This window comes from Melanostigma gelatinosum (genome assembly GCF_949748355.1).
Source record: "Melanostigma gelatinosum genome assembly, chromosome: 16".
In the NCBI taxonomy this organism is placed as follows: Eukaryota; Metazoa; Chordata; class Actinopteri; order Perciformes; family Zoarcidae; genus Melanostigma; species Melanostigma gelatinosum.
Window position 1 is genome coordinate 3,095,724 of NC_136649.1, and position 14,961 is coordinate 3,110,684.

Here is a 14,961-nt window from a genome sequence, read left to right on the forward strand (position 1 = left end):
GCTCAGGTTTATAGTTGGGCTGACTCAGGTTTATAGTTAGGGCTGGCTCAGGTTTATAGTTAGGGCTGGCTCAGGTTTATAGTTGGGCTGACTCAGGTTTATAGTTAGGGCTGGCTCAGGTTTATAGTTAGGGCTGGTTCAGGTTTATAGTTAGGGCCGGCTCAGGTTTATAGTTAGGGCCGGTTCACGTTTATAGTTAGGGCCGGTTCACGTTTATAGTTAGGGCTGGCTCAGGTTTATAGTTGGGCCGACTCAGATTTATAGTTAGGGGCGGTTCACGTTTATAGTTAGGGCCGGCTCAGGTTTATAGTTGGGCCGACTCAGATTTATAGTTAGGGCCGGTTCACGTTTATCGTTAGGGCCGGTTCACGTTTATAGTTGGGGCTGGCTCAGGTTTATAGTTGGGCTGACTAAGGTTTATAGTTGGGCTGGCTCAGGTTTATAGTTAGGGCTGGTTAAGGTTTATAGTTAGGGCTGGCTCAGGTTTATAGTTAGGGCTGGTTAAGGTTTATAGTTAGGGCTGGCTCAGGTTTATAGTTGGGCTGTCTCAGGTTTATAGTTAGGGCTGGCTCAGGAGGTTTATAGTTAGGGCTGGCTCAGGTTTATAGTTGGGCTGGCTCAGGTTTATAGTTAGGGCCGACTCAGGTTTATAGTTGGGCTGGCTCAGGTTTATAGTTAGGGCCGTTTCACGTTTATAGTTAGGGCCGGTTCACGTTTATAGTTAGGGCTGGCTCAGGTTTATAGTTGGGCCGACTCAGATTTATAGTTAGGGCCGGTTCACGTTTATAGTTAGGGCCGGCTCAGGTTTATAGTTAGGGCCGGCTCAGGTTTATAGTTAGGGCCGGTTCACGTTTATAGTTAGGGCCGGTTCACGTTTATAGTTAGGGCTGGCTCAGGTTTATAGTTGGGCCGACTCAGATTTATAGTTAGGGCCGGTTCACGTTTATAGTTAGGGCCGGCTCAGGTTTATAGTTAGGGCCGGCTCAGGTTTATTGTTAGGGCCGGTTCACGTTTATAGTTAGGGCCGGCTCAGGTTTATAGTTAGGGCCTGTTCACGTTCATAGTTAGGGCCGGCTCAGGTTTATAGTTAGGGCCGGCTCAGGTTCATAGTTAGGGCCCGCTCAGGTTTATAGTTAGGGCCGGTTCACGTTTATAGTTGGGCTGGTTCAGGTTTATAGTTAGGGCCGGTTCAGGTTTATAGTTAGGGCCGGTTCACATTTATAGTTGGGCTGGCTCAGGTTTATAGTTGGGCTGACTCAGGTTTATAGTTAGGGCTGGCTCAGGTTTATAGTTAGGGCTGGCTCAGGTTTATAGTTGGTCTGACTCAGGTTTATAGTTAGGGCTGGCTCAGGTTTATAGTTAGGGCTGGTTCAGGTTTATAGTTAGGGCTGGTTCAGGTTTATAGTTAGGGCCGGCTCAGGTTTATAGTTAGGGCCGGTTCACGTTTATAGTTAGGGCCGGTTCACGTTTATAGTTAGGGCTGGCTCAGGTTTATAGTTGGGCCGACTCAGATTTATAGTTAGGGGCGGTTCACGTTTATAGTTAGGGCCGGCTCAGGTTTATAGTTGGGCCGACTCAGATTTATAGTTAGGGCCGGTTCACGTTCATAGTTAGGGCTGGCTCAGGTTTATAGTTGGGCTGACTCAGGTTTATAGTTAGGGCTGGCTCAGGTTTATAGTTAGGGCTGGTTCAGGTTTATAGTTAGGGCTGGCTCAGGTTTATAGTTGGGCTGACTCAGGTTTATAGTTAGGGCCGGCTCAGGTTTATAGTTAGGGCTGGCTCAGGTTTATAGTTAGGGCCATTTCACGTTTATAGTTAGGGCCGGTTCACGTTTATAGTTAGGGCTGGCTCAGGTTTATAGTTGGGCCGACTCAGATTTATAGTTAGGGCCGGTTCACGTTTATAGTTAGGGCCGGCTCAGGTTTATAGTTAGGGCCGGCTCAGGTTTATAGTTAGGGCCGGTTCACGTTTATAGTTAGGGCCGGCTCAGGTTTATAGTTAGGGCCGGTTCACGTTTATAGTTAGGGCCGGCTCAGGTTTATAGTTAGGGCCTGTTCACGTTCATAGTTAGGGCCGGCTCAGGTTTATAGTTAGGGCCGGCTCAGGTTCATAGTTAGGGCCGGCTCAGGTTTATAGTTAAGGCCGGTTCACGTTTATAGTTAGGGCCGGTTCACGTTTATAGTTAGGGCCGGCTCAGGTTTATAGTTGGGCCGACTCAGATTTATAGTTAGGGGCGGTTCACGTTTATAGTTAGGGCCGGCTCAGGTTTATAGTTGGGCCGACTCAGATTTATAGTTAGGGCCGGTTCACGTTTATAGTTAGGGCTGGCTCAGGTTTATAGTTGGGCTGACTGAGGTTTATAGTTGGGCTGGCTCAGGTTTATAGTTAGGGCCGGTTCAGGTTTATAGTTAGGGCCGGCTCAGGTTTATAGTTAGGGCCGTCTCAGGTTTATAGTTGGGCTGACTCAGGTTTATAGTTAGGGCTGGCTCAGGTTTATAGTTAGGGCTGGTTCAGGTTTATAGTTAGGGCTGGCTCAGGTTTATAGTTGGGCTGACTCAGGTTTATAGTTAGGGCCGGCTCAGGTTTATAGTTAGGGCTGGCTCAGGTTTATAGTTAGGGCCATTTCACGTTTATAGTTAGGGCCGGTTCACGTTTATAGTTAGGGCTGGCTCAGGTTTATAGTTGGGCCGACTCAGATTTATAGTTAGGGCCGGTTCACGTTTATAGTTAGGGCCGGCTCAGGTTTATAGTTAGGGCCGGCTCAGGTTTATAGTTAGGGCCGGTTCATGTTTATAGTTAGGGCCGGCTCAGATTTATAGTTAGGGCCGGTTCACGTTTATAGTTAGGGCCGGCTCAGGTTTATAGTTAGGGCCTGTTCACGTTCATAGTTAGGGCCGGCTCAGGTTTATAGTTAGGGCCGGCTCAGGTTCATAGTTAGGCCGGCTCAGGTTTATAGTTAGGGCCGGTTCACGTTTATAGTTAGGGCTGGCTCAGGTTTATAGTTGGGCCGACTCAGATTTATAGTTAGGGGAGGTTCACGTTTATAGCTGGGGCCGGCTCAGGTTTATAGTTAGGGCCGGTTCACGTTTATAGTTAAGGCCGGTTCACGTTTATAGTTAGGGCCGGTTCACGTTTATAGTTAGGGCCGGCTCAGGTTTATAGTTGGGCCGACTCAGATTTATAGTTAGGGGCGGTTCACGTTTATAGTTAGGGCCGGCTCAGGTTTATAGTTGGGCCGACTCAGATTTATAGTTAGGGCCGGTTCACGTTTATAGTTAGGGCTGGCTCAGGTTTATAGTTGGGCTGACTGAGGTTTATAGTTGGGCTGGCTCAGGTTTATAGTTAGGGCCGGTTCAGGTTTATAGTTAGGGCCGGCTCAGGTTTATAGTTAGGGCCGGCTCAGGTTTATAGTTGGGCTGACTCAGGTTTATAGTTAGGGCTGGCTCAGGTTTATAGTTAGGGCTGGCTCAGGTTTATAGTTGGGCTGACTCAGGTTTATAGTTAGGGCTGGCTCAGGTTTATAGTTAGGGCTGGTTCAGGTTTATAGTTAGGGCCGGCTCAGGTTTATAGTTAGGGCCGGTTCACGTTTATAGTTAGGGCCGGTTCACGTTTATAGTTAGCGCTGGCTCAGGTTTATAGTTGGGCCGACTCAGATTTATAGTTAGGGGCGGTTCACGTTTATAGTTAGGGCCGGCTCAGGTTTATAGTTGGGCCGACTCAGATTTATAGTTAGGGCCGGTTCATGTTTATCGTTAGGGCCGGTTCACGTTTATAGTTAGGGCTGGCTCAGGTTTATAGTTAGGGCTGGCTCAGGTTTATAGTTGGGCTGACTAAGGTTTATAGTTGGGCTGGCTCAGGTTTATAGTTAGGGCTGGTTCAGGTTTATAGTTAGGGCTGGCTCAGGTTTATAGTTGGGCTGTCTCAGGTTTATAGTTAGGCCTGGCTCAGGAGGTTTATAGTTAGGGCTGGCTCAGGTTTATAGTTGGGCTGGCTCAGGTTTATAGTTAGGGCCGACTCAGGTTTATAGTTGGGCCGACTCAGATTTATAGTTAGGGCCGGTTCACGTTTATAGTTGGGCCGGCTCAGGTTTATAGTTGGGCTGACTCAGGTTTATAGTTAGGGCCGGCTCAGGTTTATAGTTAGGGCTGGCTCAGGTTTATAGTTAGGGCCGGTTCACGTTTATAGTTAGGGCTGGCTCAGGTTTATAGTTGGGCTGACTGAGGTTTATAGTTGGGCTGGCTCAGGTTTATAGTTAGGGCCGGTTCAGGTTTATAGTTAGGGCCGGCTCAGGTTTATAGTTTGGGCCGTCTCAGGTTTATAGTTGGGCTGACTCAGGTTTATAGTTAGGGCTGGCTCAGGTTTATAGTTAGGGCTGGTTCAGGTTTATAGTTAGGGCTGGCTCAGGTTTATAGTTGGGCTGACTCAGGTTTATAGTTAGGGCCGGCTCAGGTTTATAGTTAGGGCTGGCTCAGGTTTATAGTTAGGGCCATTTCACGTTTATAGTTAGGGCCGGTTCACGTTTATAGTTAGGGCTGGCTCAGGTTTATAGTTGGGCCGACTCAGATTTATAGTTAGGGCCGGTTCACGTTTATAGTTAGGGCCGGCTCAGGTTTATAGTTGGGCTGACTCAGGTTTATAGTTAGGGCCGGCTCAGGTTTATAGTTAGGGCCGGCTCAGATTTATAGTTAGGGCCGGTTCACGTTTATAGTTAGGGCCGGCTCAGGTTTATAGTTAGGGCCTGTTCACGTTCATAGTTAGGGCCGGCTCAGGTTTATAGTTAGGGCCGGCTCAGGTTCATAGTTAGGGCCGGCTCAGGTTTATAGTTAGGGCCGGTTCACGTTTATAGTTAGGGCTGGCTCAGGTTTATAGTTGGGCCGACTCAGATTTATAGTTAGGGGAGGTTCACGTTTATAGCTGGGGCCGGCTCAGGTTTATAGTTAGGGCCGGTTCACGTTTATAGTTAAGGCCGGTTCACGTTTATAGTTACGGCCGGTTCACGTTTATAGTTAGGGCCGGCTCAGGTTTATAGTTGGGCCGACTCAGATTTATAGTTAGGGGCGGTTCACGTTTATAGTTAGGGCCGGCTCAGGTTTATAGTTGGGCCGACTCAGATTTATAGTTAGGGCCGGTTCACGTTTATAGTTAGGGCTGGCTCAGGTTTATAGTTGGGCTGACTGAGGTTTATAGTTGGGCTGGCTCAGGTTTATAGTTAGGGCCGGTTCAGGTTTATAGTTAGGGCCGGCTCAGGTTTATAGTTGGGCTGACTCAGGTTTATAGTTAGGGCTGGCTCAGCTTTATAGTTAGGGCTGGCTCAGGTTTATAGTTGGGCTGACTCAGGTTTATAGTTAGGGCTGGCTCAGGTTTATAGTTAGGGCTGGTTCAGGTTTATAGTTAGGGCCGGCTCAGGTTTATAGTTAGGGCCGGTTCACGTTTATAGTTAGGGCCGGTTCACGTTTATAGTTAGCGCTGGCTCAGGTTTATAGTTGGGCCGACTCAGATTTATAGTTAGGGGCGGTTCACGTTTATAGTTAGGGCCGGCTCAGGTTTATAGTTGGGCCGACTCAGATTTATAGTTAGGGCCGGTTCACGTTTATCGTTAGGGCCGGTTCACGTTTATAGTTAGGGCTGGCTCAGGTTTATAGTTGGGCTGACTAAGGTTTATAGTTGGGCTGGCTCAGGTTTATAGTTAGGGCTGGTTCAGGTTTATAGTTAGGGCTGGCTCAGGTTTATAGTTGGGCTGTCTCAGGTTTATAGTTAGGCCTGGCTCAGGAGGTTTATAGTTGGGCTGGCTCAGGTTTATAGTTAGGGCCGACTAAGGTTTATAGTTGGGCCGACTCAGATTTATAGTTAGGGCCGGTTCACGTTCATAGTTAGAGCCGGTTCACGTTTATAGTTGGGCCGGCTCAGGTTTATAGTTAGGGCTGGCTCAGGTTTACAGTTAGGGCTGGCTCAAGTTTATAGTTAGGGCTGGCTCAGGTTTATAGTTGGGCTGACTCAGGTTTATAGTTAGGGCCGGCTCAGGTTTATAGTTAGGGCTGGCTCAGGTTTATAGTTAGGGCCGTTTCACGTTTATAGTTAGGGCCGGTTCACGTTTATAGTTAGGGCTGGCTCAGGTTTATAGTTGGGCCGACTCAGATTTATAGTTAGGGCCGGTTCACGTTTATAGTTAGGGCCGGCTCAGGTTTATAGTTAGGGCCGGTTCAGGTTTATAGTTAGGGCCGGCTCAGGTTTATAGTTACGGCCGGCTCAGGTTTATAGTTAGGGCCGGCTCAGGTTTATAGTTAGGGCAGACTCAGGTTTATAGTTAGGGCTGGCTCAGGTTTATAGTTGGGTCGGCTCAGGTTTATAGTTAGGGCTGGCTCAGGTTTATAGTTAGGGCCGGTTCACATTTATAGTTAGGGCTGGCTCAGGTTCATAGTTGGGCTGACTCAGGTTTATAGTTGGGCTGGCTCAGGTTTATAGTTAGGGCCGGTTCAGGTTTATAGTTAGGGCCCGCTCAGGTTTATAGTTAGGGCCGGCTCAGGTTTATAGTTGGGCTGACTCAGGTTTATAGTTAGGGCTGGCTCAGGTTTATAGTTAGGGCTGGCTCAGGTTTATAGTTGGGCTGACTCAGGTTTATAGTTAGGGCTGGCTCAGGTTTATAGTTAGGGCTGGTTCAGGTTTATAGTTAGGGCCGGCTCAGGTTTAGTTAGGGCCGGTTCACGTTTATAGTTAGGGCCGGTTCACATTTATAGTTAGGGCCGGTTCACATTTATAGTTAGGGCCGGCTCAGGTTTATAGTTGGGCCGACTCAGATTTATAGTTAGGGCCGGTTCACGTTTATCGTTAGGGACGGTTCACGTTTATTGTTAGGGCCGGCTCAGGTTTATAGTTGGGCCGACTCAGATTTATAGTTAGGGCCGGTTCACGTTTATAGTTAGGGCCGGCTCAGGTTTATAGTTAGGGCCGGCTCAGGTTTATAGTTAGGGCCGGCTCAGGTTTATAGTTAGGGCCGGCTCAGGTTTATAGTTATGGCCGGCTCAGGTTTATAGTTAGGGCCGGCTCAGGTTTATAGTTAGGGCCGGTTCACGTGATACAGTTAGGGCCGGCTCAGGTTTATAGTTAGGGCCGGTTCACGTTTATAGTTGGGCTGGTTCAGGTTTATAGTTAGGGCCGGTTCACGTTTATAGTTGGGCTGGCTCAGGTTTATAGTTGGGCTGACTCAGGTTTATAGTTAGGGCTGGCTCAGGTTTATAGTTAGGGCTGGCTCAGGTTTATAGTTGGGCTGACTCAGGTTTATAGTTAGGGCTGGCTCAGGTTTATAGTTAGGGCTGGTTCAGGTTTATAGTTAGGGCTGGCTCAGGTTTATAGTTGGGCTGACTCAGGTTTATAGTTGGGCTGACTCAGGTTTATAGTTAGGGCTGGCTCAGGTTTATAGTTAGGGCTGGCTCAGGTTTATAGTTGGGCCGACTCAGATTTATAGTTAGGGGCGGTTCACGTTTATAGTTAGGGCCGGCTCAGGTTTATAGTTGGGCCGACTCAGATTTATAGTTAGGGCCGGTTCACGTTTATAGTTAGGGCTGGCTCAGGTTTATAGTTGGGCTGACTGAGGTTTATAGTTGGGCTGGCTCAGGTTTATAGTTAGGGCCGGTTCAGGTTTATAGTTAGGGCCGGCTCAGGTTTATAGTTGGGCTGACTCAGGTTTATAGTTAGGGCTGGCTCAGCTTTATAGTTAGGGCTGGCTCAGGTTTATAGTTGGGCTGACTCAGGTTTATAGTTAGGGCTGGCTCAGGTTTATAGTTAGGGCTGGTTCAGGTTTATAGTTAGGGCCGGCTCAGGTTTATAGTTAGGGCCGGTTCACGTTTATAGTTAGGGCCGGTTCACGTTTATAGTTAGCGCTGGCTCAGGTTTATAGTTGGGCCGACTCAGATTTATAGTTAGGGGCGGTTCACGTTTATAGTTAGGGCCGGCTCAGGTTTATAGTTGGGCCGACTCAGATTTATAGTTAGGGCCGGTTCACGTTTATCGTTAGGGCCGGTTCACGTTTATAGTTAGGGCTGGCTCAGGTTTATAGTTGGGCTGACTAAGGTTTATAGTTGGGCTGGCTCAGGTTTATAGTTAGGGCTGGTTCAGGTTTATAGTTAGGGCTGGCTCAGGTTTATAGTTGGGCTGTCTCAGGTTTATAGTTAGGCCTGGCTCAGGAGGTTTATAGTTGGGCTGGCTCAGGTTTATAGTTAGGGCCGACTAAGGTTTATAGTTGGGCCGACTCAGATTTATAGTTAGGGCCGGTTCACGTTTATAGTTAGAGCCGGTTCACGTTTATAGTTGGGCCGGCTCAGGTTTATAGTTAGGGCTGGCTCAGGTTTACAGTTAGGGCTGGCTCAGGTTTATAGTTAGGGCTGGCTCAGGTTTATAGTTGGGCTGACTCAGGTTTATAGTTAGGGCCGGCTCAGGTTTATAGTTAGGGCTGGCTCAGGTTTATAGTTAGGGCCGTTTCACGTTTATAGTTAGGGCCGGTTCACGTTTATAGTTAGGGCTGGCTCAGGTTTATAGTTGGGCCGACTCAGATTTATAGTTAGGGCCGGTTCACGTTTATAGTTAGGGCCGGCTCAGGTTTATAGTTAGGGCCGGTTCAGGTTTATAGTTAGGGCCGGCTCAGGTTTATAGTTACGGCCGGCTCAGGTTTATAGTTAGGGCCGGCTCAGGTTTATAGTTAGGGCAGACTCAGGTTTATAGTTAGGGCTGGCTCAGGTTTATAGTTGGGTCGGCTCAGGTTTATAGTTAGGGCTGGCTCAGGTTTATAGTTAGGGCCGGTTCACATTTATAGTTAGGGCTGGCTCAGGTTCATAGTTGGGCTGACTCAGGTTTATAGTTGGGCTGGCTCAGGTTTATAGTTAGGGCCGGTTCAGGTTTATAGTTAGGGCCCGCTCAGGTTTATAGTTAGGGCCGGCTCAGGTTTATAGTTGGGCTGACTCAGGTTTATAGTTAGGGCTGGCTCAGGTTTATAGTTAGGGCTGGCTCAGGTTTATAGTTGGGCTGACTCAGGTTTATAGTTAGGGCTGGCTCAGGTTTATAGTTAGGGCTGGTTCAGGTTTATAGTTAGGGCCGGCTCAGGTTTAGTTAGGGCCGGTTCACGTTTATAGTTAGGGCCGGTTCACATTTATAGTTAGGGCCGGTTCACATTTATAGTTAGGGCCGGCTCAGGTTTATAGTTGGGCCGACTCAGATTTATAGTTAGGGCCGGTTCACGTTTATCGTTAGGGACGGTTCACGTTTATTGTTAGGGCCGGCTCAGGTTTATAGTTGGGCCGACTCAGATTTATAGTTAGGGCCGGTTCACGTTTATAGTTAGGGCCGGCTCAGGTTTATAGTTAGGGCCGGCTCAGGTTTATAGTTAGGGCCGGCTCAGGTTTATAGTTAGGGCCGGCTCAGGTTTATAGTTATGGCCGGCTCAGGTTTATAGTTAGGGCCGGCTCAGGTTTATAGTTAGGGCCGGTTCACGTGATACAGTTAGGGCCGGCTCAGGTTTATAGTTAGGGCCGGTTCACGTTTATAGTTGGGCTGGTTCAGGTTTATAGTTAGGGCCGGTTCACGTTTATAGTTGGGCTGGCTCAGGTTTATAGTTGGGCTGACTCAGGTTTATAGTTAGGGCTGGCTCAGGTTTATAGTTAGGGCTGGCTCAGGTTTATAGTTGGGCTGACTCAGGTTTATAGTTAGGGCTGGCTCAGGTTTATAGTTAGGGCTGGTTCAGGTTTATAGTTAGGGCCGGCTCAGGTTTATAGTTAGGGCCGGTTCACGTTTATAGTTAGGGCCGGTTCACGTTTATAGTTAGGGCTGGCTCAGGTTTATAGTTGGGCCGACTCAGATTTATAGTTTGGGGCGGTTCACGTTTATAGTTAGGGCCGGCTCAGGTTTATAGTTGGGCCGACTCAGATTTATAGTTAGGGCCGGTTCACGTTTATAGTTAGGGCTGGCTCAGGTTTATAGTTGGGCTGACTTAGGTTTATAGTTAGGGCTGGCTCAGGTTTATAGTTAGGGCTGGTTCAGGTTTATAGTTAGGGCTGGCTCAGGTTTATAGTTAGGGCCGGTTCACGTTTATAGTTAGGGCTGGCTCAGGTTTATAGTTAGGGCCGGCTCAGGTTTATAGTTAGGGCCGGTTCACCTTTATAGTTAGGGCCGGCTCAGGTTTATAGTTAGGGCCGGTTCACGTTTATAGTTAGAGCCGGCTCAGGTTTATAGTTAGGGCCTGTTCACGTTCATAGTTAGGGCCGGCTCAGGTTCATAGTTAGGGCCGGTTCAGGTTTATAGTTAGGGCCGGTTCACGTTTATAGTTAGGGCTGGCTCAGGTTTATAGTTGGGCCGACTCAGGTTTATAGTTAGGGCCGGCTCAGGTTTATAGTTAGAGCCGACTCAGGTTTATAGTTAGGGCCGGCTCAGTTTATAGTTGGGCCGACTCAGATTTATAGTTAGGGGCGGTTCACGTTTATAGTTAGGGCCGGTTCACGTTTATAGTTAGGGCTGGCTCAGGTTTATAGTTGGGCTGACTCAGGTTTATAGTTAGGGCTGGCTCAGGTTTATAGTTAGGGCCGGCTCAGGTTTATAGTTAGGGCAGACTCAGGTTTATAGTTAGGGCTGGCTCAGGTTTATAGTTGGGTCGGCTCAGGTTTATAGTTAGGGCTGGCTCAGGTTTATAGTTAGGGCCGGTTCACGTTTATAGTTAGGGCTGGCTCAGGTTCATAGTTGGGCTGACTCAGGTTTATAGTTGGGCTGGCTCAGGTTTATAGTTAGGGCCGGTTCAGGTTTATAGTTAGGGCCGGCTCAGGTTTATAGTTAGGGCCGGCTCAGGTTTATAGTTGGGCTGACTCAGGTTTATAGTTAGGGCTGGCTCAGGTTTATAGTTAGGGCTGGCTCAGGTTTATAGTTGGGCTGACTCAGGTTTATAGTTAGGGCTGGCTCAGGTTTATAGTTAGGGCTGGTTCAGGTTTATAGTTAGGGCCGGCTCAGGTTTAGTTAGGGCCGGTTCACGTTTATAGTTAGGGCCGGTTCACATTTATAGTTAGGGCCGGTTCACGTTTATAGTTAGGGCCGGCTCAGGTTTATAGTTGGGCCGACTCAGATTTATAGTTAGGGCCGGTTCACGTTTATCGTTAGGGACGGTTCACGTTTATTGTTAGGGCCGGCTCAGGTTTATAGTTGGGCCGACTCAGATTTATAGTTAGGGCCGGTTCACGTTTATAGTTAGGGCCGGCTCAGGTTTATAGTTAGGGCCGGCTCAGGTTTATAGTTAGGGCCGGCTCAGGTTTATAGTTAGGGCCGGCTCAGGTTTATAGTTAGGGCCGGCTCAGGTTTATAGTTAGGGCCGGCTCAGGTTTATAGTTAGGGCCGGTTCACGTGATACAGTTAGGGCCGGCTCAGGTTTATAGTTAGGGCCGGTTCACGTTTATAGTTGGGCTGGTTCAGGTTTATAGTTAGGGCCGGTTCACGTTTATAGTTGGGCTGGCTCAGGTTTATAGTTGGGCTGACTCAGGTTTATAGTTAGGGCTGGCTCAGGTTTATAGTTAGGGCTGGCTCAGGTTTATAGTTGGGCTGACTCAGGTTTATAGTTAGGGCTGGCTCAGGTTTATAGTTAGGGCTGGTTCAGGTTTATAGTTAGGGCCGGCTCAGGTTTATAGTTAGGGCCGGTTCACGTTTATAGTTAGGGCCGGTTCACGTTTATAGTTAGGGCTGGCTCAGGTTTATAGTTGGGCCGACTCAGATTTATAGTTTGGGGCGGTTCACGTTTATAGTTAGGGCCGGCTCAGGTTTATAGTTGGGCCGACTCAGATTTATAGTTAGGGCCGGTTCACGTTTATAGTTAGGGCTGGCTCAGGTTTATAGTTGGGCTGACTTAGGTTTATAGTTAGGGCTGGCTCAAGTTTATAGTTAGGGCTGGTTCAGGTTTATAGTTAGGGCTGGCTCAGGTTTATAGTTAGGGCCGGTTCACGTTTATAGTTAGGGCTGGCTCAGGTTTATAGTTAGGGCCGGCTCAGGTTTATAGTTAGGGCCGGTTCACGTTTATAGTTAGGGCCGGCTCAGGTTTATAGTTAGGGCCGGTTCACGTTTATAGTTAGAGCCGGCTCAGGTTTATAGTTAGGGCCTGTTCACGTTCATAGTTAGGGCCGGCTCAGGTTCATAGTTAGGGCCGGTTCAGGTTTATAGTTAGGGCCGGTTCACGTTTATAGTTAGGGCCGGCTCAGGTTTATAGTTGGGCCGACTCAGGTTTATAGTTAGGGCCGGCTCAGGTTTATAGTTAGAGCCGACTCAGGTTTATAGTTAGGACCGGCTCAGTTTATAGTTGGGCCGACTCAGATTTATAGTTAGGGGCGGTTCACGTTTATAGTTAGGGCCGGTTCACGTTTATAGTTAGGGCTGGCTCAGGTTTATAGTTGGGCTGACTCAGGTTTATAGTTAGGGCTGGCTCAGGTTTATAGTTAGGGCTGGCTCAGGTTTATAGTTGGGCTGACTCAGGTTTATAGTTAGGGCTGGCTCAGGTTTATAGTTAGGGCCGGCTCAGGTTTATAGTTAGGGCCGTTTCACGTTTATAGTTAGGGCTGGCTCAGGTTTATAGTTGGGCTGACTCAGGTTTATAGTTAGGGCTGGCTCAGGTTTATAGTTAGGGCTGGCTCAGGTTTATAGTTAGGGCCGGCTCAGGTTTATAGTTAGGGCCGGCTCAGGTTTATAGTTAGGGCAGACTCAGGTTTATAGTTAGGGCTGGCTCAGGTTTATAGTTGGGCCGGCTCAGGTTTATAGTTAGGGCTGGCTCAGGTTTATAGTTAGGGCCGGTTCACGTTTATAGTTAGGGCTGGCTCAGGTTCATAGTTGGGCTGGCTCAGGTTTATAGTTAGGGCCGGTTCAGGTATATAGTTAGGGCCGGCTCAGGTTTATAGTTAGAGCTGGCTCAGGTGTATAGTTGGGCTGACTCAGGTTTATAGTTAGGGCTGGCTCAGGTTTATAGTTAGGGGTGGCTCAGGTTTATAGTTGGGCTGACTCAGGTTTATAGTTAGGGCTGGCTCAGGTTTATAGTTAGGGCTGGTTCAGGTTTATAGTTAGGGCCGGCTCAGGTTTAGTTAGGGCCGGTTCACGTTTATAGTTAGGGCCGGTTCACGTTTATAGTTAGGGCCGGCTCAGGTTTATAGTTGGGCCGACTCAGATTTATAGTTAGGGCCGGTTCACGTTTATCGTTAGGGACGGTTCACGTTTATAGTTAGGGCCGGCTCAGGTTTATAGTTGGGCCGACTCAGATTTATAGTTAGGGCCGGTTCACGTTTATAGTTAGGGCCGGCTCAGGTTTATAGTTAGGGCCGGCTCAGGTTTATAGTTAGGGCCGGCTCAGGTTTATAGTTAGGGCCGGCTCAGGTTTATAGTTAGGGCCGGCTCAGGTTTATAGTTAGGGCCGGCTCAGGTTTATAGTTAGGGCCGGTTCACGTGATACAGTTAGGGCCGGCTCAGGTTTATAGTTAGGGCTGGCTCAGGTTTATAGTTAGGGCTGGCTCAGGTTTATAGTTGGGCTGACTCAGGTTTATAGTTAGGGCTGGCTCAGGTTTATAGTTAGGGCTGGTTCAGGTTTATAGTTAGGGCCGGCTCAGGTTTATAGTTAGGGGCGGTTCACGTTTATAGTTAGGGCCGGTTCACGTTTATAGTTAGGGCTGGCTCAGGTTTATAGTTGGGCCGACTCAGATTTATAGTTAGGGGCGGTTCACGTTTATAGTTAGGGCCGGCTCAGGTTTATAGTTGGGCCGACTCAGGTTTATAGTTGAGCCGACTCAGATTTATAGTTAGGGCCGGTTCACGTTTATAGTTAGGGCCGGTTCACGTTTATAGTTGGGCCGGCTCAGGTTTATAGTTGGGCTGGCTCAGGTTTACAGTTAGGGCTGGCTCAGGTTTATAGTTAGGGCCGGTTCACGTTTATAGTTGGGCCGACTCAGATTTATAGTTAGGGCTGGCTCAGGTTTATAGTTAGGGCCGGTTCACATTTATAGTTGGGCCGACTCAGATTTATAGTTAGGGCCGGTTCACGTTTATAGTTCGGGCCGGTTCACGTTTATAGTTAGGGCTGGCTTTGTGCTTTCTCTCCTCACAGGTTTCCATGGTTCGTGGTTTCATCTGGACCCTGGTCCTTCCTCTGGCCATGGTCCTGCTGACACCCACTGCTAATATAATTTGTATTATTACTCACTTTACTATTTTATATTACAGATATTAACGCACATTACTGACTTTGCTTCTTCACCAGTCTCTGTGCGTTCTCCCCTCCCAGGTTCCCGTGGATCCTGGTTATACCTGGACCCTGGTCTCTGTTATGCTGTTCATTCTGTACACATGACATCTATCACACTTCTGTCCATCCTGGGAGAGGGATCCCTCCTCTGTTGCTCTCCCTAAGGTCTCTTCCTTTTTTCTCCCCGTTAAAGGGTTTTTTGGGAGAGTTGTTCCTGTTCTGATGTGAACAGAGGGTCCCAGGACAGAGGATGTCGTATGTGTACAGATTGTAAAGCCCTATGAGGAAAATTTAATTGAATAGTATGTCGAAAAAAGTCACAAAAACACTGAGTATAGTATGTTAAAAAAAAACTTCAAATAGTCTTAGAATAGAATTCATTGTTTATTACGTCGAGAAAAAATAGTATCGTGTAGTATGTCAACAAAAGTAATTGTTTAGTATGTCGAACGAAATTAATTTAAAAGGCTTATTAGTATAGTATGTCAAAAAAACTAAAAGTTTAGTAAATTAAAAACTCAAAGTATACTATAATGAAAAAATGTCTGTATAAAAATGATGTTATTGTATGTCAAAAAATTGTCCTAAAAAATGTTAGTCCAGCAGAAAAAATGTCATGGTATAGTAAATCATATAAAATAATAGTATAGTATTTGGAAACAGTCATACAAAAGTCATAGTATTGTATGACTTGTCTTTTTTTCCATTAACAAAGTTATAGTACA